Source organism: Felis catus, chromosome A2, assembly GCF_018350175.1.
Source record: "Felis catus isolate Fca126 chromosome A2, F.catus_Fca126_mat1.0, whole genome shotgun sequence".
In the NCBI taxonomy this organism is placed as follows: Eukaryota; Metazoa; Chordata; class Mammalia; order Carnivora; family Felidae; genus Felis; species Felis catus.
Genome location: NC_058369.1, coordinates 139,146,145 through 139,169,907, shown reverse-complemented (window position 1 = coordinate 139,169,907; position 23,763 = coordinate 139,146,145). Strand labels below are relative to the sequence as shown.

The following is a 23,763-nucleotide window of genomic DNA, read 5'->3' as shown; positions in this document are numbered from 1 at the left end:
GCCCTCCTTAATCCCATCATCCCATTTCACCCATCCCCACCCACCTCCTCTCTGGTAACCATCAGTTGATTTTCTGTAGTTAAGTATTCAGTCTTTTTCAATCAGCATGATTCAGTGTGTTCCAGCCTCCTGGTAAGTAGTGTGCAAGATTCAGGAGACTCAAAATTGGAAGAAAAAGTCCCCCAACCTTGGAGAAGCTCTCATTCAACTAGAAACAGACATGGTAAAAATAATTTGCTTTACAGTGTGATCAGAGCTGTAATGTGGTATAAACAAATGCTGGAACAGTTTAGAGATGATGGAATATGTTTTCCTTGTTTCTTCTGCTGATCCGCCTCAAAACTCCACAAATTTTAACCAAAATTTTTTTCATGCTTTCTTTGAAACTGAGCAGAAATCAAGAGAAGGATTATCATAAATGTACCCCAGCAGGATGCTGTATATGTTTATGGCAGTAGCAGCTATATATCCTTATTTTATCTGTATCTATATTTGTCTATATCTATCTATAGATAAATCTTTTTTTATCATATCTCAAACAATATCGACATTTATGTTATTTATTTATGTTCACATAACATATATTATTGTATATATACATACATATACACACATAATATATCCTTATAATACATAGTATGGTACATATAAATATAGTACATATACATCCTCAGGTTCTATAATGTGAAAATATCTGAAGAAGAATGGCTGGGCTCAAATCACTCAGATTGGTGTCAGTTTTTTCATTAAGAGAGACTATTCAGGAACTATTGGATAAAAAAAGTGATTGAATGCAAGTATCTACTTTTATTTCCTCCTAATCCCACGGAAACAATAATAAAGGGACTTTTAGCAGGTATATACTCACAAAGATGTGAAGAACAGAAGAAAAAGGAACAGCAACAAAATTTTGGAAGGCCTAGAGAAGTTGAATAAGTAGATTTAGCAAACTCTTCAAAAATGAATTTTAGGGGCGCCTGGGTGGCTCAGTCGGTTGAGCGACCGACTTCGGCTCAGGTCATGATCTCACGGTTTGTGGGTTCAAGCCCCGCGTCGGGCTCTGTGCTGACAGCTTGGAGCCTGGAGCCTGCTTCCGATTCTGTGTCTCCCTCTCTCTCTCTCTGCCCCTCCCCCACTCATGCTCTGTCTCTCTGTCTCAGAAATAAACATTAAAAACATTTAAAAAAATGAATTCTAAACTGGCTATAAGGAGAGCCAAGAACAATCTTTGAATCCTTTAAAGTTTTAGGAATTAGTGATACCATCCTCTGAAAGTGGAAAATGGTTAGGAGTCTATGTGAGTAATACATAGGTCCTCACATCCGTCATCTCCAGCAAAGTAAATAAATAAGCAAATAAGTAGTTGAATTTTATTTTCAAATATAGGCTCTTTAGACTGCCAAACATGAGAAAAAATAACAGCTATACTTGCATAGAACTTACTGTGTGCCCGGAATTTTGTAAGCATTTGCATTTATTGACTCATTTCAACCTTACCCCAGCCCTATGATAAACATGTAATTATCCCCCAAATCACTCATGCAAACAGAACCAAAAAGAGGACTAATAGGTGACTGTCAACATACTGGGATGCTGAGACAAATGTCCCCTCCCATCCAACCCCCTTTCATCTCTAAGACTCAATAATGCAGCAAAAGCTCCACTCTCTAGACAGGAGATGGAAAGACTCTTCTCTGAGGATCCTGATACAGCCGGTGGGAAAAACTTAAGAGCTATTGAAATCAGGGTTTTCCCAACTACGTGGCCCAGCCAGTTGCCTGCAGTAAAACCCGCTGTTTCCCACCATAAACTCCAATCAACTTGGAGTTGGGTCTCCAATCAACTCCTTAGTACCCTATCAGTAAATATAAACAAATAGATGAGGAAAACTGCTGAAATGAAAGTTTGAGAAGCAAACAAGCAAATTTTTTTAAAAATGATTTTAAAAATCAGTTAGGAGAGAATAAAGGTCTTGCAGATATAAGGAGACAAAATAATCCCCACAACTCATTTATTACCTATCCATCAATAGGTAATAAAAGATATTTTAATCATGAAATGATAATACTATTTTAAAAAGTAATACTCAGACAAATAAAGAGCCATTTTAAATGTATCTATATATTTTTTAAATAATAAAAACTCAATAGAAAGGTTGGGATATAAAAATGTAGGAAATCTAACTTAAGGGTACAATGACAACTAAATAAAACCTGGATGGGATCCTGGGACATGAAAAGGGCATTAAGTAAAAACTAAGGAAGTCTGAAAAAAGTATGGACTTTAGGTAACAATAATGCATCAATATTGGCTTATTATTATAACAAATGCACCATACTAATATAAAATATTTATAATAGTGGAATATGGAATATATGGGGTATACTGGAAAAAAATAGGAAATCTTTTAAGAAATGATGCTAACAAATAATACTATGAACTGTAAGAACAGAGATAAGAAAATCTGACAACCAGTTCAGAAAGTCAAACATTTATATAATAGGAAGACCCAAGAGAGAACAAGATTGAAAAGGAAATAAATTAGAAATGAAATAATTCAAACAAATTTCCAGCTATGTGGTCCATGTAACTTTTCAGACTGTTAGAGCCCCCTAGTTGAGCTATATGGATGAAAACAGACCCCCACCGAAACATATAATTTGAAAATTTCGGAGAACTTCAGACAAAGGTAAGAGCTAAGCTTTTGAAAAGGAAGATGAATCCTTTGAGTCCAGTAATGGACTGGGAATCAGAATATCTTTAAACTTCTCGGCATCAACCTCAGAAGCTAGAAGGCACCAAAGCATGCTCAGGATAGAATAAAGATATTTTCAGGAAAGCAAATTTCAGAAAATTTACCTCCCGTGAATTCTATCTCAGGAAGCTCCTGAAATGTGCCCTACCAAAATGAGAGAGTGAACAAGTACAGAGAAAAGAATGCAATGTGGAGAATAGGAGAGCCAATAGGAGACATGAAGAGGGGTCTGGTATAAGAAAGGTGCACTGAACACAGGGGCACCCAGTCTCATTTGGAGCATGTCAGAAGGTTCCTGAAGTGATGTCCTCAGGAAGATAAAATTGACAGAATACCTGACACTGAATGCATTTAGAGCAGAGTGAGACATTTGCTGAGGAGATTGGGGTTGAAACAGGGAAAAGTCCCTAGAAATCCGAACAAAGAGTTAGTAACAGAACATAATAAACCATAAATACCGGGGAACAAAAGATGTGCAGGAAAGACAAAAATGATCATGGCTTACCAAATGGCTTTAAGGAAATTGTATTTGCATTGTTATGCTCATATAAACACAAAATATTTATCTAAAATTAAAATTAAGCCGAGGAATGTCTACCATTAGGATGTAAGGGCAAGGAAAGCAAAGACAGTTAAAACCTTCTTTTTTTTCCAAGACAGAAGTTAATGAGCCCAGCCTAAAACTAAAACACCACGAAATGACAAAGCAAGCATGTTATTTAGGAATGTGGAGCTAAACACCAAAATAATTACTTAAATTGGTGAAGGAGAGATGGGTGTTTTGGGGTAGGGGGATTCTGTTGTTATTTTTAATAAAATGTTTTTTTTAATAAAACTTGCAAAGTATTTGACCCTTAACCTATGTCTTTGTGTACCTATGACAAAAATAATAATTTAACAAAAAACAAAAAAAAAAGAAGCTCTGTAATATCCATGCTGTTCATTGTCATTTGATTTATTCTTGATATTGCCTATTCTTTCTAATGAGAGGAAAAGCCTACTGATTTTTTTTTCTTCATCATTCTTATCTAGCTTAAAGGGATTATTGAATTTTAGGAACTTGAAGTATGGTGCTAGCTATAATAGAGATTTAAAATTCATTCCTTAACAGTTATATATATGTGGGAAGATTTCAAGTAACAGATATTAATAATCCAACAACCTGCAGGAGAAAAAAAGTACCAAGATTTTGATGTCCCCAAGAGATGCTGAAGGTCACAAACTAACTATATAAATATCTAGTGTACTGATGCTTTGATACCAAAACTCTACCTCTTAAAATCTTTTACTTCTGGAAGCTATCTGGGGGTCAGGGGAGGAGGGACACATACAGTAGGAGAAGATAATGAGAGAATGAAAAAGAGCAGTCAACCTAAAAATCCACAAGGAACCCAATGAAGACAGTACCTTCACTATTTATGGCCACTTGTTGGGCTAGGAAACATTTAATTTGTATTCAGAATGATTTGTTTATCCTGAAATCAAGCTGCAAAAATTCCTTACCTATCCAAAGCCTCAAGTATATGTCATAAAACCAATCAATTTACGGCAAAGGGATGGTAGTAAGTTTAGACAAAGAAAGTCGAAGATGACTTCCAGAATTCTTGCAGCAAAGTCACTGAGTGCTCTAGCCTGAGTGTCTGTGTCCGCCAAATTCACATGCTTTAATCCTAACACCCAGTGTGATGGAGGTGGGAGGTCGGGCTTTTGGGAGGTGATTAGGTGATGATGTGGAGCCCTCATGAATGGGAGTAGTGCCCCCAGACGTCCCCCAGAGATCCTGTCCCTTTCTGCCATGTGAGGTTACAATGAAAAGACTGCTACCCAGAAGAGGGTCCTCACCCGATCATGCAGGCATGTTTATCTTAGACTTTCAGCTTCAGAGCTGTGAGAATAAATTTTTGTTGTTTGTAAGCCAACCAAGCTATGGTTTTCTGTTATAGCAGCCCAGTTGGACTAAGATACTGGGACTTTATATCAGTGGAGATATTATTCAGTGCCCTAAAATAATTAAAGGCAGGTGGGACTCTGGCCTTACGTAAAAAGCCATTATTAAGTATCAAGAATACCTTAAGAACATGATCTTGCAATACACTGATATGTGCACTACAAAATGTCACTATTCTCTCTCATTTGTAATCTGATACCGATACATGAGCAAGAGAGTGAAAGGGCATCTCAGGTAAACCATTGAATAACACATATTATTGATGGTGTTGTATTTATATTGTGTGTGATCAGAATACAGCATTTCAGGGAGGAGAAAAATAAGCACTAAAACATTGCCATACATACCTTTTGATCCAACGGGTTCACTACTAGGAATCTTCTCCCCCCCCCATCCCGCCTATGTACAAAGATTTTCAGAAGGATGTACACTGCAGTATTTTATATATATGAGTGGAAATAGGGAACCATTTAAAATGCCAAATGGTACATCTGAATTATGGAATATTAAAAATCCATCTAAATAAACACACACAATCTTGAATGTATATATGGTAATACAACCATATTTTTTAATGAAACAATTTTTAAATGTTACTGTGATCCCATTTATATTTTTAAAAGATATGCATGTATGTACAATATGTATTCAATGCATAGAATGGGCCCTAGAAGAATAAACACCCCTTGTTGGTAGTGATTACATCTTGGAGGATTATTTGAAAAGGACCGTATGGAGTAGTGTGGTTAAGGGAACAGTAGCCCCTCCTTATCTGCAAGGAACACGTTTCAAGACACCCAGTGGGTGACTGTAATTATAAGTAGTATCAAACCCTGTATATATCATGTTTCTTCCTATATGTACACACCTGTGATAAAGTTTAATTTATATATTAGGCACAGTAAGACATTAACAGCAGTAAGCAATAATAAAATAGAACAATTATGCCCATATACTCTAATAACAGTTATGTGAATGTTGTCTCTCTCTCAAAATACCTTATCGCGCTGCACTCACTCTTCTTATTGTGATGTGACGATACAATGCCTACGTGATGAGATACTAGTTGGTGAATGACACAGCATTATAGGCTACCACTGATCATCTGACCATATGTCAGTAGGAGGATCATCTGCTTCCGGATGGCAGTTGACTGTGGGTAACTGAAACTGTGGATACGGGGGGACTGCTGTATAGATTGTGGTGCAGACCTCCTAAATTTGGATCTTGACCACTTAGTGTATGTCCTCTCTAGATCCTTCAGTTTCCTCATCTGTAAAGTGTATGAATGCATGTGAATATTGCTTAGAATAGAGTTGGCACTTAATAAATATTACATAAGTTAGCAATCATGAAACAAATGTTCATCATTATAATTAAGGGAGAATTTTAGTTTTTACTCTGTAACTGCTGTTTTGTTTAACTCTTGTGCAATACACCAATGCATTTTTTTTTATTTTTTAATGTTCATCCATCTTTGAGAGAGAGAGAGAGAGAGAGAGAGAGAGAGAGAGAGAGATGTGAGTCAGGAGTGTCAGAGAGAGAGGGAGACACAGAATCTGAAGCAAGCTCCAGGCTCTGAGGTGTCAGTACAGAGCCCAACATGGGGCTTGAACTCACAAACCACGAGGTCATGGCCTGAGCCGAAGTCAGACGCCCTACCGACTCAGCCACCCAGGTGCCCCTATTTTGTGATCTAAAATGAGGAAGACAAAATCCAGAAAATTTAATGTTATTGCTGTAGTGGTGATAAAACTGTATAAAGACGTTAGGGCGTTCAGTTCCAAGACCTCCTGCTCCTTCACTGCTAAATGAACTAGACTACTCAGAGTAAACAATTACCCCTCTACTATCTCAAGGGCAAGAAATAACAGCTCTTTCTCTTTAACGAATCCTACGGTGCTGTGTACCCAGCGGGTGTGCACTAAATGTTTGCGGGTAATGATAATGGTGAGGATGCTGACAGCTGTGACAGACTATAAAACTTAATTTAAAAGCCATCAAGAAAATGTAACACAAAATACATTCCTGAATTTTGTCTGTATGGAAAACAAATTCGGTTTGATTATTAATAAAGTAATTTAGTGTACATGGTACCATTGATTATTTTGGTAGCATCCTGAGTCTTGCTCATTAGCATGACCTGATTATTATTTCAAAGGAGTCAAAGAGCATAGCAAGGTCCATTTCTATTATTTTAGTATTAAAACTTGGTTTCCTGTAAGGACTTTATAAATTAAATGCACAAAATGGATGTTAGCAACTAAATTGTCTTTAATCCCTGCAGCAAGATTTGCAGTAGTATGACTGTTTTCTGTTTCCTTAAATTGCAATGTTACTTTGTTTCTACAATGACATACTTCTCTTCTATGTGTTTAAGTAGCTCATGCATGGAAAGAATTACTTTATTGGAAAGATGATGATGTGTGTCCATTCTAGCTCCATCCCAGTTTCGGGGGGTGAGGCTCTAACCATTTATTAATAGGTGGCACACTGCCTCTCTTCTGCAATCAATGAAGCATCAGCCAGGCAGTATATCAATGGCATTTACCCCGCCAATCAGCAGATCTGAAACTAATCTTTATTAATGGATCTCTATCTCCTTGAGGCTGATATGATGGTGACTTGAGTGATTGGAAGAGATTCTACAGGGCAGATGCACTGCAAGGAACAAGAGCCAGGACTACGGGGCATAGGTGACCTCCTATGGTGGTGGGAGATTCTATAATCCCCTCCATGGCTATAACCATTGGCATCCTGCCAGGAAAGAAAAGCTACACTAGTTATCTGAACAGAGAAATTTAATACAAATAATTGTGAACTAGTAACAGGATATTAACTACCTACAGAGGCAAGGAGAACTCTCAAGATTACAGGAATGACCGATATAGGGAGTAGCTACCACAATACCCAGGAAGGAAATAACTGAGAAGAGAGCCCTATCCATGGTGGAGACTTTGACCTCATTGGAAACGGTGCCCATGTGGCCCACTAGATGGCAGAGAATTTTGCTGAACGGCCTCAGCATGGCCTGGCACCCAGGGTTCCACTCAACAACAAGCTGCCACTGGAGCGTTAATTAGCCTCTTTGGAAAGTCAGCCAGGGCACCCGCAAGGACTGAAAACTTGCATGGAAGCCACTTACCGGGGTGATGGAGAGTTTTGCAAAAAAGCCACCCTCTGGGCACAAAAAAGTGCCCGTGAAGCTTTCCAGTAGGAAAGCCAAGCACGGAGTGCCTTCCTAACTCACTGGATGGCCACTGACTGGAGTGGTGGGAAGATTCACTGGGGAGGTGACTGCCACTTGCAGCTGCACACTGAAAGACACAGAAAAAACAAGCAAACAAAACCAAAAACACACCATATCCAGGACAAGAAGCACCCTGCCTCCTCATTGTTCCTCCAGGGCTCTTTATTTGCAACGCCAATAGCGCACTTGCTGGCAAAGAAGTATTTGCAAGTTTGAGTTTCAGTACCACAAAGCAGGGTGGAGAAGGGTGGGCTTGAGGCTCAGAGGCAATACTTTAACAACTGGTGCAATAGCCAAGCCTGGAATATTGAAACTTGGTTTTATTAAAGGACGTTATAGAAACAACCTCCCTATTTTCTTGACCATTTATTCATTAGTTTATTAACTCAATCAAGAAATATTGATTGATCACTTACCATATGACAGGTACTATCTTCCAGACCAAAGGTAGAGCCATAAATGAAAAATGCGGTTCCTGGACTTGATCTCTGATGGCTGGTCTTCTCTCTAGGTTTTTTTTATTTGTTTAGTTGTGGGGTTTTTTTGTTTTTGTTCCGCGTTTTTTTTTTGGTTTTGTTTTTTGTTTTTGGGGTTTTTTTGGTGAAAAAATGTATATTTAGATTTAGCCAGCTGGGCTTAGTTTAGATGATCCCAATTTTGCTGGCAACATCCAAAGCATCATAGTTGGGAGCCAGTTGAACATATGCTTTCTTTTCTCTATCATGCCTAATCAGGATGTTGACCTTGGCCACATCAGTATTGTAGAGCTTCTTCACATCCTGTTTGATCTGGGGCTTGTTGGCCTTGGCATCCACAATGAACACAAGTGTGTTGTTGTCATCTATTTTCTTCCTGGTTGATTCAGTTGTCAGGGGGAACTTGATGATGGCATAGTGGTCAAGCTTGTTTCTCCTGGGGTGCTCTTTGAGGATATTTGTGCTGCCTGTGGAGAACTAGTGTCCTGGACTTCCAGAATGTAGGTGACCTGTGGATCTTCATTTTTTATAACTGAATGCCTTTCAGCACCCCTTTCTTGGCCTTCAAAGCCTTTGCTTTGGCTTTGGCTTTGGGAGGGGTAGGGGCTTCCTTATTTGTCTTCAGTGCCATCTTCATGAAAGGGCTCCCTAGGGTTCCTAATTCTACCTCCAATTGGCTCAGTATTCCTGTTGGCGTCTTGATCAGCCCCTTCCCCCTGGCTTTGCCCTGCTTTGTTCCCAAGATGCTTCTCAGCCCTTTGATGGCTACCCCCCCCCCAAAAAAAAACCCCAAATAACACAGTATTAAAAACTATACTTCCTTCATTATTTAGTCAAATATGTTTATGTAAGAAACTAGAAATATGGTCAGGGTGCCTATGTGGCTTAATCAGTTAAGCATCAGACTCTTGATTTTGGCTCAGGTCATGATCTCACAGTTCGTGAGATTAAGCTCCCAGTTGGGCTTTGTGCTGAGCATGGAGCCTACTTAAGATATTCTCTCTCTCTCTCCCTCTCTCTCTCTCTCTCTTTCTCTCCCTCTCCCTCTCCCTCCCCCTCTCCCTCTCCCCCCTCTCTCTGATCTTCCCCCATGCCACCTCTAATGCTCTTTCTCTTAAAAAAAAGAGAGAGTGAGAGAAAAGAAAACAAAAAGAACCTAGTAAGATGGTGATATCCTAAACTAGAACTTTGGCAATTAGAGATAGGAAATGAAGGAAAATGGGAAGGATGCATAGGAGGTAGAATAGACAACTCCTAGTGAGCCCTTGAATGGAGGGGCTAAGCAAAATCTGGGTTTTCACCAAGAAAGAGTCTACTCAATTATCCTCTGGCCCAGCCTCCTCTGGAACCCACTCTGTGTTCTTGGCTAAAAGGCTTTTAAAAGACAATGAATAAAATCTAAATGTGCTTCCCCTCCATAACTTCAGTCAATATGAAAGGAGAGACATTGGTGGCAGTAGTCTCCAGGGACATAAATGCCATTCTTTGTGTTAAAAGTACAGCAGCACAATGGTGGTGCTTTTAGGATCCACTGCACTAGATAAAGAGCCCTGGACCAGAGATTCTAGGAAAATTGGTAGTGTATTTAATGGGCATTGGTGAAGAATGGCCATGTTGATGTTTATCACACAAAGGAGCCTTAGAAACACATCCCACTGATGCCAATTTGTGTAAATAGAAGAGGATCTTACTGGAAGGAAACTTACAGTCAAATAGCAGAGCACATGTGATCCTTTCAGCCATCACGGTCCCATCTAGAACTGTGCTTAAGCCAGGTATAATTGGATGAACATCATGAGGAAGTCTTCTTGAGGGACCTACCCAGTCAAACGCTGCATATTTATAGGACTGGAATAGATCTGGACCAGTATGTTACAACAGAAGCTTTCTGACCCCAAAAAAGGGCTTGTTAGAAAAAGAAAATCTCTGGAGTTCAGTAGCTGGTTTCAGCCTGTTTATCAGTTGAGCTAACTCATATCATACCTGCTGCGCTAGCTTTTTTCTAGGCTATTAGAAAGTGAGAGAAAATGAGCCTCCAGAGTCCTCCGGGTTCATCTTTCCTTAATGATAGTCTATGAAAGATACACTTGCCACTGCAAACCTTTGCTTACAGGGAAGAAAATAATTGGTGCTGTATGCAGACTAGTTAGAAGAGGACAGGAACAATCTTTTAGGAGAGGGCACACTTCAAAAATTTCCATTAAAGAAAGGCTTAGATGCATTGTCAATGCTTTAAAAACTCCCACAACCACTGGAAAGAAATGTAAGGTAGACCGGTGATAAAACAAACAAACAAAAAAAGGCATGTAAGTGAAGAGCCAGAGAAATACTTTATTGTACTTCAGAAACACATAGCTTGGGAGAAATGGATTATTTGTAAACATACATAGATTGTATGCAAAGATACTTAGTTGATCCAACAAAATCAGTTACAGGACAGACACACAGCAAACACACACACACACACATGCACATATACATATATAGAGAGAAAGGAAAGGATTAATTATCATATGGTCCCTCTACGAACACGTCAGTAAATTTAAATCTGACACCATTTTGCTTAAAGTAGGTGATAGCTTGATCATCAAAAGTGGCCAGTATTTGAGTTTTATTATAAAGGAGAAAATTCGGATACCATGGAAACATTTTTACTGACCTAGTTTTGTTTCTGTATTGAGCTGAAGATGAGGAGTGAATGTGGAAAACAGGAAGAAGAGAGGAGAGAAAAATTCATTTTTGTTTCTTTCCATTTTTGTGTCTTATTTGACTCTACCTCAAGCTCTTATGTCAACTTGTTCTCTACTTTCCTTTAAAAGTTAAATTATCTCTACGGGTTAGCAACATAGTTCCTTTTACTTAAAACTGGTGGAGGGGCGCCTGGGTGGTGCAGTCGGTTAAGCGTCCGACTTCAGCCAGGTCACGATCTCGCGGTCCGTGGGTTCGAGCCCCGCGTCAGGCTCTGGGCTGATGGCTCGGAGCCTGGAGCCTGTTTCCGATTCTGTGTCTCCCTCTCTCTCTGCCCCTCCCCCGTTCATGCTCTGTCTCTCTCTGTCCCAAAAATAAATAAAAAACGTTGAAAAAAAATTAAAAAAAAAAACTGGTGGAAATAAGCCCCCAATTTATTTGTGTGCGTTTGTGTGCACATGCACATGTGTGTATTCTTAAATCCTGAATTCTTTATGAATATGATAACAAACACCATCAACTGGACCCTCGAACCATTCTCTGCTCTTCCTTTTATTAGTAAATCACACAGAGTCCTTACAGAAGTCTGAGCAGCACAAGGCCACCCAGCTAGACTACATTCCCTGGCCTCACTTGCATTTAGCTGTGGCATTATTACCAAATTCCCACCACGCAGGAATCTGTGCACTGCCATGCTACCTCCAGGACCTCCAGTTCCTCTCTTTTTTCTCCCTTTTCCTATGGACTGGGCTGGAGATGGACTGGAGACGGGGACGACTGGAAGAACCACCTCCTGGAGCTAGAAGCCACATTTTGACGAGGGCAAAGGCCTACCTCCCATCCGTCCTTGGGGGACCTCATGGAGCAGAGATGTTACATAAAAAAGAATCAAACATCTATTTTATTAAGCTCCTTCATTTGTAGGCCTCTGTTAAAGCAGCTTAACCTGTGTGTTAACTACGAATATCAAACTATAGAGAATTGCCAGCCTATCATAGCACAGTAGTAGAGGTACACAGTTCTGAAGTCCATAAGATATATTTTCATCTAATTCAGTCTTAACTTTTACGTCTCTTCATATCTACTTCATTAGGTAAAATTTCAGTTGCTTCTCAGCTATCTGGTTTTTGGTTAACACTTAAATCTGGCTGCTTTAACGACGTAATCATCAGACTGTAGAACACTTCTCCCCACACATACCTTTCTACCACATTAGCAAAGGCCACCTTACAGCAGTTCCTTTGAGCAGTATATCCTGTCCAACTATCGAGAAGAAATTGCAAGACACACTCAAAAGCAAAAACATAGTTTGAACTAAGCTAAGCATCCTATTAAGTAAGCTAACAAAAAAAACAAAAAACAAAAAACAAGTAATAAAGTAGAAGGAAGGAAGAAACAAAAGTATAAAAATCAATGCTGCAGAAATAGGAAAAAATGACCAACAGAGGAAAAAGCTAGCACTTTGTAGAAGTCAGTCTTTTACCACAAAAGACACAAGGCCAAGGTATTTTTGTAGATAAATTTTACCAACTTTCATGAATCAAACAATCCCTATATTAAATTTAAAAATCTCAAAGCCTAGAACAAGAGGGCCAATGACCAGATTTATTTAAGTTTAGTCGTTAACACCCACGCCACTCAAGGAAGGAAAGAAAAATCTAAACCGATTTCACTTGTGAATATAGGTAAAAAAAAAATCCTACAAAAAATAGCAATGATAACTAAATTGAATACATGATCCTGAGCTGGGTCCTTTTGCTGAGAAGGACATTACTGGCAGAATTTGAATGGAGTCTAGGAAATATAGTAGGAGTGCATTTCTGCATCCAACTGTTTCACTTAATTTGATGACTGTATTGTACATATGGCGGAGAATGAAGGAAATAGACACTAAGTTATTCAGGGATGGTAGGACATCAGGTCCCGATTCAAATGGTTCAGGGAAAAAAATAAAACTCTTTGTACTAGACTTGCAGCTATTCTGTAACCTTGTCAATGGTTCAAAATAAAAATCTGATGGTAGCCAGAGGGGAAGCGGGGCGGGGGGGGGGTGCAAAATGGGGGAAGGAAAGTGGGAGATAATAGCCTTCCAGTTATGGAATGAATAAATCATAGGAATAAAAGGCACGGCATAAGGAATACAGTCGGTGGTATTTTAATAGCTCTGTAACGAGACAGATGGTAGCTACACTTGTGGTGAACATAGCATAATGTTTGAGCTTGTCATTTCACTAAATTGTACACCTGAAACGAATGTAACGTTGTGTGTCCACTGTACTCAAATAAAAAAGGGGAGTGGGAATGTTAAAAAATCAACATTGAAAGAAAATATTAAAGAGAATGTCAGTATCATTAGTGTTATTTAAAGTCACTTGTACTTCTCAAATAACTTACTACTTTCTTTCTGTTATGCAATCTGTTTATGCTGAACTTTGACTCAGTATTATCACAGAGATTGAGTGCAGAATCCAGAACTAGATTATCTGAGTTCAAATTCCATTCTGCTACTTACAATTTGTGGGATATAGGCAGATTACCTCACCAATCTGTTTGTCAGTGTCCTCATTTATAAAAAGTAAGAATAAAATGAGTTAACATATATAAAGTATTAAAGTATTGGCTGGTATGTATTTATTGATAAAATCATAATAGCTACAGTCAGTCAACCTTGTTGCAAAAAGGATTTTGAGTTGTTCTACATATACCCACAACATGATACTGATACAGCAATGGTAATCACGATAATGCTAATAATGTATTCTAAATCCGTGCATGACTGATAATATATTTTTCACACAATGTCACAGTTTTCATTTTACCTGCATTAAATATTTGGCTGTTTCTCACAGGATTAGCAACTCTGTTTCCCCGATTTCAGGGCTTTATAGGTGATGTACAGTAGACGTAGACACAGCAACACTTTTCTAGGGAAGAATTTGAAAACTGCTTGAAACTGCAGGTGAAGGGCTGTATGCTTTAGATAATGACTCACGTGGGACAGTACTTCATACAGGTTACACGAGCTTAGACCATAAAAGCAACAGTAGTGGTTGCCTCACATCACACTATTTTCTGGGAAGCTGTGTTAATGAAATGCAGTCTCAATTTCTTGGGCTGGTGATTTTTGGTTCATTATCAGGGAAATATAGAAGGTTTCCTGCCCGGAACCCTTTTGCCAAGAATTAGATGACCTCCACAAACAGGCTCAGTACATTCCCATGATGTCAGTCCACTGGGCAGTTTTCCGAGGTGGCAGGTCACGGCTGTGCCTTCTTAGCAATATTCCCACAAAGTGAGGAAAAGGTTGGGGGTAGTGGGGGGAGAACAACTGTGTCCTCTCTGTCCACAGAATAAATAAGCGAGTCACACTGAGTGTCTAAGTACTGCCACGGACTTTTCGCTAATCAAAGAATCCCTACGTAATACTTTTTTTTTTTTTCAGTAGAAATAGATTTCTCGGTTTTCTTTCTAGATCAACCTTATTCTGACTCAGTTCAGAAACCAAAGCAAGAGTGTAAGAAGTCAGGTGAAAGGTCCCAGAGCATCATTTCTTCTGAAGGCGTGCCTTGTTAGAACTGGATTAAGCTCAAAAAGAAGCAGTGGATGAGAGACAGAACGCTAGCAGCTCTAACACTCTGGGTTGTTATACACACAGCTAATGGGTTTACCCAGTATGATTTGTTCTCTTGCCTCGATTGTTAAACTTGAAGATTAGCAGAAAATAGGCCCAGAAAATTGCGTAGGAACCCAAACTTGGTTTCATGTGGAGAGGAGAGGATTTTGGATTTAGTGGATACAAAAAGTAAGAATTTTCTTCTTACAGTAGACCATTGCTGTTTCAGATTCTGTTTGTACTTATCTCTATTAAGCTCCTTGTTGAAATGATCTCCTTCTTAGATGGTGGGAATTAAGGTTAATGTTCATTTTTAATATTCTATAATTAGAGCACCGTGCACAAGTGACTGACATATTGTACATATTCATTTGCACAGTTACTACAATTTTTTATTTCAAGTAACTAGTTCTGGTCAGTCATGGAATTGGTCATCAGCCAAAAAATGTTTTCTTCCTTGCCCTGTGGGATTATTGGCCCTTTTTTGATCTCCCTAGAAAAATACCATTCAACTCATCAAAGACCTGCTGTAAGCATACCTGCCCTTGAGGCTCTCTCTCAAAGCAGAATAACCAATTAGGGAGACACTGAGTCAATGGAGGTGTCATAGCCAAAGTATCTCAAGGATTTTGGTATCATTCCCAAGACCATCTCTACGGTGGGGCTAAGTGCATGAGACTACTTGCCCATGATTCTGTTGAATATCCTTTTCGCTTAGCCAGCTTTCTTTGCTTTGATCTGTATTTACTAAGCAGACTTTTAATTATTATTTTTAGCTTTCCTACAAGAAAAGAATGTGTTTGCTATTCACAATTAATTTTTTTGGTCCCTGTATTAGTTATTTCTCTCCCCAAAGTAAAAAGTTAATGTTCAGGTCTTATATGTTGGTTTTGAAGTTTTAATATGGGTCTGCCCCTGACATGTGGGCAGGAGTGTTAAAGAGTCAAGTTTCTGAGACTTCAAAGCTGAGAAACAAATCTAGACTTCAGAGGTAAACAGTAGCTACTAACTGAGGTCTTCTAAGGCTGCAATGAGATTTCAATAAGCCTGGGAGAAGTGCTATTGGAGAATGGTACATTCCTGAGGATAACATTTCGGAGTTGGATATTGCAGTAAAGAATTTGTTTTCCTAGGGCAACATGAAAAACTTGGGAAAATTTGACATTTTGCTTCATTCTAGAATGCCCTGAAAACTGTTTTCTCTGTCTTCATTTTTTATCACTCTAAAGGCAAGAGTAAAAGCTAAAAATGATCTCCCTTTCTCCCTGTCTTGTATTACTCCACACTCCAAGCCCCACCCCCAGAGAGAATACACATCCTTTTGTTTCCTGTATAAAGTACTTTCCAGACATGAAGTATCAAATATCCAGCAGCACAGAAAGTGAGGAGATTTTTTTCAATCAATCAAATGCATTTTTCTAATATTTAAAGATATTGTCATGTTGAAGCAATTTTTGTCTCACTTCCTGCGTTTAAATGCGAATGAATGGGCTAATGTGTAACTTGTATTCTATCTTTGCATAGTAGCTGCAGATATTTATAGCTAACCTTTTAAACAATAACACTGTTCCCAAACCTAACAATCCCATTCTGTTTTCCACAGCCTTTTTCATACCAGATGCATGGGACCTGAAAATAGAATTTCCTTAATTCTAGTCATTTCCCCCATTTTCTCCATTTTCCATTTTGCCATCGAGTCTTTCTTTGCTCTGTTCTCCCACAAAGTAATTTTGCTCATATTCTTTCCCAGTAATTCCAAATAATTGAAGTATATCTTTTAAAAATAAATTTTATCCGCACAGATTGAAAATATAATTGTGTCAATGACAGTATTACTTTGGTTATTGCAGGAAAAGGAAGTAAACACCCTCTATATTCTTGGCCCAGTATACATCGAACTTATTTTTGTTTAATTCCATATTTTCATTTTATATCACAATAATAACAGATTCCTTTCAATGTGCATGTAACACATTTTTGTATTGAGGGTTCTGAGTATAATAATTTATGGTAATAAGCTTACCTGAAAACCAAGCTTATTGCTACCAAAAGGACATACATTTAAATAGTTGTGAGTGCAAAATAACCTGATTGTTTTTAATATAATAGACTCATATTTTTAAAATACAGATGACTAAACTAGAAAATAATATTAAAATAGATATTATCAAATTAACTGCTTTTGAAAACTTCATTTCCCTTATATAAAATATAATTGTAAATTCACTTTGGTTAAAAACTTAAAGAAGTTTAAACAGGCACTGATACACCAACAAAATATTTCACCATTAAAGATCATCTGAGAATTTGAGGAAATTTCATCTTGCTGGTAACTAGCAGTAGAACATAATTTCTTCACTAAAAACAAGTCAAGTTGTACAAATTCAGATGATTAAGTTTTAAAAGGATCCTCAGTATGGAAATAATTTGCTAATATTTTCTCAAACTTACCAGAATACTGTTCTACATTTATGCCCGATATTTAATGTATTTAAACATAAGAAATTCCTGCTCACCACATCCTTTTGCTTGTAACAGCAATATGTGGGAAAAAAGTAAATTAATTATTATGAATCATTTCTCTTGAGTTTACTTCAGCCTGTATGAATGTCTTTCACCTTCTTGTTTCATGTCCTATTTTCCATGTCACTTTCCAAATGAGAAATGTCAGCTCTGTTTTAGCTTTAACAATGTGTGGCTTTTAGATAGCACTTAGGGTTAATTGGAATTTTCTGTTTGGTTACATTCTGAAAATTAAAGAGTTTATCAATAAACCAATGCCATCATTTCCATTTCTGCTGTTCCTCAAATTCAGTCTGGGAGGCTGACTTTCATCTTTTATGAGAGTAACTGCCAAATATAAATTTCTTAACTATAGTGATTTTCTGGGCCATAATTTCCTTTTTTTAAATAAGAAAATATGGCATCTTTAAATGTTTCATATCACTTCATGGCACTTTAAAAAATAAATCGTATGTGACTATATAAATTAAATGGAACAATTTTCAAAATTAAATAATTACATGACCTAGAATATTATAAGTGTGTTGTTCATCTTTAGTTTAATGTGTATGTATGCGACTGAGGTAAAGAATCAACTAAGTTTAGTAGACTGGAATTTTACAGGAATGAAGGTCATATTTTCTGCTTATCTGTTTACGGTTATTTAACAAGAACCACACAGTACAACCTGTGAAAGAAAAGACATGGAAGTTGTATTAGACACTACGCTTAGTACAAGCCAACCACAGCATGGAAAAGTGAATATGTTATTTTGCTACATTAATAGAATTGTGTGTTAAATAATCCACTCTTTTTACTGATTAGGTCACACCTGCTGTATTGCTTAATCTAATTTTACAATTTATGGGTTTTTTTTAATTTTTTAAATTTTTGATTTTTTATTTTGAGAGAAAGAGAACATGAGCAGGGGAGGGGCAGAGAGAGAGAGAGAGAGAGAGAGAGAGAGAGAGAGAGAATATCTCAAGAAGGTTCCATGCCATCAGTGCAGAGCCTAATGCAGGGCTTGATCTCACAAATCATAATATCTTGACCTGAGTCAAGTTCAAGAGTTGGATGCTTAACTGACTGAGCCACCCAGGAACCCAGAAATTTATGTTTTTAAAAGAAGATGCAGGCTGGGGTTCCTATGCAGTATTCCATAGAATATATATTATTAATAGCTATGGGGCTGGGGCGGGGGTGGTTAAGAGATTCTGTGGTCAACCAGTGGATTAGACAGATTTCTTTGCTGCAGGATTTTCCAATGCTTTTAATATGCCAAGGACATTTTGCCTCTGTGTGAGGATAAAGTATGCATATTTGTTTAAAAATAAACAATAGAAATATTTTTTCCTCATGAAATCCCTGTTAACATCCAGGAAAATAACTTGAAGAATAACTGAGTTCTACAAAACACAGTGGAGAAAATGCTGATGTAGCCAATTAGAAAATGATTAAATGGGAATAACCAGGAAACCATTCCTCCACTCCTCACCTGACCTCCTCATTGCACTGGTGCCTGTCTTCTGGCCTTTCTCTGTGCCCTAAATGCTGTCTTGGAGATTAGCTTATGTTCAAATAAAAAGAAAGATATATTTATTGGCTTATAAAATATCTGAACTAGACACAAGGACATATTTGCTTACTGGGAACTTCTAAGTTTTGATTAAAGGTCAAAACTTGGGTATCGGGATGTGTGCAAATTGTTGAAGGTGGCATACTTACATTGCAATGTTTCCCATTAATGTGGAAAATTTCTATTGGGATTATCATGTATTGTATTGAATATCCCATAGCTTCAGACCTCTATGAATGTAAATGTTTTGGTGACATTTTCTTTGGGAGTATGTAGCATAGCAGAATACCATCACTAGTAATGATGTTCAGCAGATGCCAGATAGCCTTTCAATTAGTAAAGTTCCTATACGAAATGCAAAAGATACGAAAGCAGATTCCAGGGCAGTAGAACACCCCAAAAGCCAGCCAGTCCAGTCATTCATGTGATGATTGAATTCCTTCTATCTGTTATACATGAGTTGGCCGCTGGGAAGATGACGATTGCCCTCATGGTGATTGTGACCAAGCAGAGGCTGTAAGGTCAAAGCAGAAATGCAGTAAGATGCTGTGGAGGACACTAAGTTAAGTGGCCCTCGCAGTCAGTCCCCTCTTTTCCAAAATGTTATAAACTCTAGAAGGATTAGAATTAATCCAAAATATGAAGTAGATAGGAAATATAAAACTTTACATATTCCATTTAAATAACCTTAGAGACTGTGGAAGGCAATTACTGCCATCACTGCCTCCATTTTTTTTAAGTAACTGTTTATAGGACGGTTGTTCCATTCACACTGTCCATATACACCACAGAGGGGAAGTGCTTCAGGGAGGAAATGGGGAAGGGTTCATATTTGAGGAAGGCCCTAAAAATCAATAGGGGATATATTTCACTTTTTATTATTTCTTAGCGTCCGATCAATATTCGGTCTGATAAGGGCATTTGTAACATCGAGGGATTCCTGCTTGAAGCTGATGCCGCCTGCAGCATAGCCATTGTAGCCTATGTAGCTCCTTCCTTCCCAGCTTGCACCTCTCAGATACAGTTAACAACTCTAGAGAGTGCTCAGGACTTCCACTTCCACTGGAAAAGCGTGAACATAGAACTTCCAGAAAGTTTGAGGAATCTTGAGCAGAGAGAACGTGTGCCCTACGCAACAGGATATTAAAATGACTTCCGTGTCAATGGGTCCTTTCTTTCAAAGTGAAGTGCAAGGTTGTGATACAGGAATTGTAAAAGGGGAGTTCTGAAAGTCATATGTGACTCTCAACCCCTCACTCTTATCAAGGTTGTAGAGAAAATCAGACAACTCTGGATCTTGAGAGAGGTGTTAGCGTGTTAGCAGAATCTTTTCCTGCTCCCCAAGTCAGGAAGGTGAGGGTGCTTTCCCTTCAAACACATTACACATCATTTCTTCTAGTTACAGGAGAGAAAACGGTTTTCCTGATGATTATCCACATTCCCTTACATTTTCAGGCACTACCCTAGGTATCTTAGTTTGGATTCCCCCAGAAGCAGGCCCTGGAAATGAGGATTTAAGTGCATGTTAATTAATTTTGAGGTAACCCAGGAACATTGGAGGGGAGTGAGTGGTGAGACAGAGAAGGGAAGGAATCCAATAAAGGTGTGTTCTCCAGTGCCTTTTGCCATGTAGGCATCTGAGGCCCAGCCCCGCTGGGCAACTTTGAAGGAGAGTGTGACACCAGACCCAGAACTGCATCCTCCATTGGCGGGGGAGGCTGGACTATTTAATCTCCAATTCTCTTCATTATCACCCTTGGCCCACCCCCAGAGATAGTAATGTTTTGGCATTCGCCCTGAGAGAAAGTGCTTGGGTAAAAGTTGCAGAGGTTTGCAGAAGGAAGCCTTGGACATAAACTCTAAAAGTGAGTGCCAAGGTATATGTGTGGGACAGTGACAACATCTGCCAAAGTAGGTGAGCTGGAATATAAATAAAGTAGCATGTTCAGGGAGGTTCCGTAATTTAAAGATAGTCACACAGCAAGTAAGGAGCAGAGCCTCTGGCTACAAAATGTGTTCTCCAGTCGCATTCCAGATGTTCCAAATGACCAGAAGGTAATTTTCACCTTGTGATTTGACTCTAGAACAACGTTTAAGTAAGGACGTTGAGTGCTGAAGAAAAGGCATTTAAGTAAAGGATCAAGAGGAAAAGGTCTATGCTGAAAAGATGACTCAGTAAAAAGGATGTCCTTGATGAAGGAGTTTAGAAAGTTCAGAATGAAGAAGTCAATGTAGAGGCATCATCAAATTCATGAATGACTGCCACTGTACAGACAGATCTCTTTGGGCTCAAAATGTAGAACAAGGACCTAATGTGAACGAAACCAGAGTTTAGATACCTCAAGTCGGGGTGCACGGTGTCTCCCACCCATCCTTCCCACCCTCCATCACCAGATGTATCCCATAACGTACTGAAATCCCTTAGTGCCCAGATTAGTGCTTTCCTCTTGGTACTAAAGCTCATCAGAAACAAGTTCTGGAATAAATAGCTCCCAGACCCAGGGCGTCCATTCCCAGTCCTCACCTACCTAACCATATGCACAGGTTGACTCTTTCCATTATGGTAACTTTTTCAGGAGGATCATTACCATACTCTGCCCCTAGGTCTTGATCTGAGCCATTTGAATCCACATTTTAAAAATTTCCCTAATTCTAAACCTTAAGAAGAAGCTGTTGGATATTTTAGACCTTTTTCCTTTCAGAAAACCCTGAAGTTTACTCTGTCCCAAACTTTCCTCAGAACATTCATATCAAGGAAAAGAGGACTTTTTCCTAAATCATGGAGGGTGAAAAGGGGGTGGTGATGGATTTCCTGTTACCCTGTTTCTCCTGGAGCATTTATTTGAAGTGGTTATTGCCATCATGATTACTTCCCTTTCCAAATATACCTCTAACAAAAAAAAGAATGACTGCTTGTGTTTCTATCACCGGAGAGTTTCAAACTGAGACTAAATAACACTTGTCAGGAATGTTCTAGAAGTGATTTATATGTCAGAGGAATTGAACCAAATGACCATTAATCTTCTCCTCCAATTTGGAGATCGTATCTTTCTATGAGAATTTTCCAGCTTAAGAATGTATTTTCTTTGGGGGAAATTGTCTCTGTTAAATTTTATAAGCGATATTTCCATTAGGCCAAAACAGTACTTTCTCATCACAACGTTTTTGTAAAACTAAGATATCTGAGAGGAAGTGGTGCCTCATTATCTGAGCTCATTATCTTAGTACTGGCCTCCGCATTAGCCTCGGAAATACTTGCGTGATTTAGCTAGGGGTTGGCAGATGGACTAATAGACAAATGCCCAGCTGCTTGTCCCAATTCTGATAAAGGAAGCCTGGCCCACACATTCACACAGCCAACTCCTGACAGCAGGGACCACAGAGCAATGGACATGGCATCTGCCTTTTCTAACCGCCACGTATTGCAAACAAGAAAGTGGCATGGAATGTTACACAAAATATTAACCAAATGCCCAGGTGAAATATAGCAAATTCATTAAATTAGTTTTAATGCACATTCACTAAAATTAAAGAAAGAGACATGGTGTGAGGAGGGGGATGAAGAGACAGAGACCATGAGTCAGTTGTTTTGGAAACAGTGGGTCGTGGTGATTTTAATTAATGCAAACCGTTTTGTTTTGAGTCTAAGTACTCATAAACTTAGCCTTCATGTTGCTAAAACCAAGCTTATTCCTGCATCTTCTGAGATAAATCCATACCGTTCAGAGTTTAGTTAGGCAGGCTGTCCAGAGTTTGTTGGAAAAGCTATGATGTGTGCCTAATTAATACCAAACACTTCTGATGCTAGCCTCTACTCACAGTCTCCCAAACACATGAAATTTAGTAATTGGTATAAATATGGCTTTGTCCAGAATTTTTAGTAACTGGTACAAATGTTGCCTTGTCTAGACTGATTTTAGCAGTCTACAATGATTTTTCCCTGATGTATATATATCTCATTTAAAATTACCCAGTACGCATTCCTCTTGCTACTAAAATAATTGAGTGTTACAGCATTGAACATGGGCTGCGTCTTCCATTTTACTAATTAACACATTAACTTAAAAGTTAGAAATATTTAACAAAACACTTGCATCAGTATTTTTTAAAGCCTGATATTCCAAAAATTTGTGCCATAAATAAATAAATCTGCAGTTTACTTCTTCTGTGGTAAGGTGTTGCCTAACTTCAGGAACTCCTAACAAAACCATCTACATGTAAACACATGATTGAAGTTTGTTTTGAAACACTTTTTGAAAAGCATAAATTGAGTTCATGTACATTTAAATGAATTCCCAGGAAAATACAATTAAAGTAGTGGCTACCCAGCAAAATGACAAAATTAGGAAAGCAAAACCACGCAGAAAAATTTAACCCTTGAAGTTGTGTTGCTTAAAACAGGAGAGGAAAAGCCCTCTGGATAGAAGGAATGCCCGCATTGGAAACCCCCCTCTTCAGGGGCTTTGTCCTCTGTGCAGATTAATCTTTAATTTATGGACTCAGGTAGACTAAGTAACATTACCACTGAGTCAAAGTTAAGTACTTTACCTTATACAGAGGTTTCTTTGCAGAGCCCCCCCCCTCCTGCTGAGAGCACCCATTGTTTTACCCTCCACCCCTCCACCTTACTGTTTACCTGTATTTTTTCCAGGGTTACCACTGCCATTATATGATCTTGGTGCCCTAGCCATACAGGCACAAAACTCAAGTTTCCTTGAGGTTTTAAAAATTAGAAGTAGGATGGAGCACCTAGGTGGTTGAGTTGGTTAAGCGTCCAACTCTTGATATTGGCTCAGAACGTGATCTCACGGTTCATGGGTTTGAGCCCCACATTGGGCTCTGCGCTGAAAGCAGGGAGCCTGCTTGGGATTCTCTCTCTGCCCCTCTTCTGTTCATGTGCACGTGTGTGTGCAAGCGTTCTCTCTCTCTCTGTCTCTCTCTGTATCAATAAGTGA

The 23,763-nt window shown here is 38.6% G+C and overlaps 1 long non-coding RNA gene and 1 pseudogene across 3 annotated transcripts in view; one reads left to right on the top strand and one right to left on the bottom strand.

Annotated features, from left to right (window-relative positions):
• The window catches only part of LOC123384002, a 287,319-nt gene that overhangs the window by 183,439 nt on the left and 80,117 nt on the right, over positions 1 to 23,763 (top strand). The gene's annotated exons all lie outside the window — the stretch shown is intronic.
• On the bottom strand, positions 8,595 to 9,066 carry LOC101090758 (annotated as a pseudogene).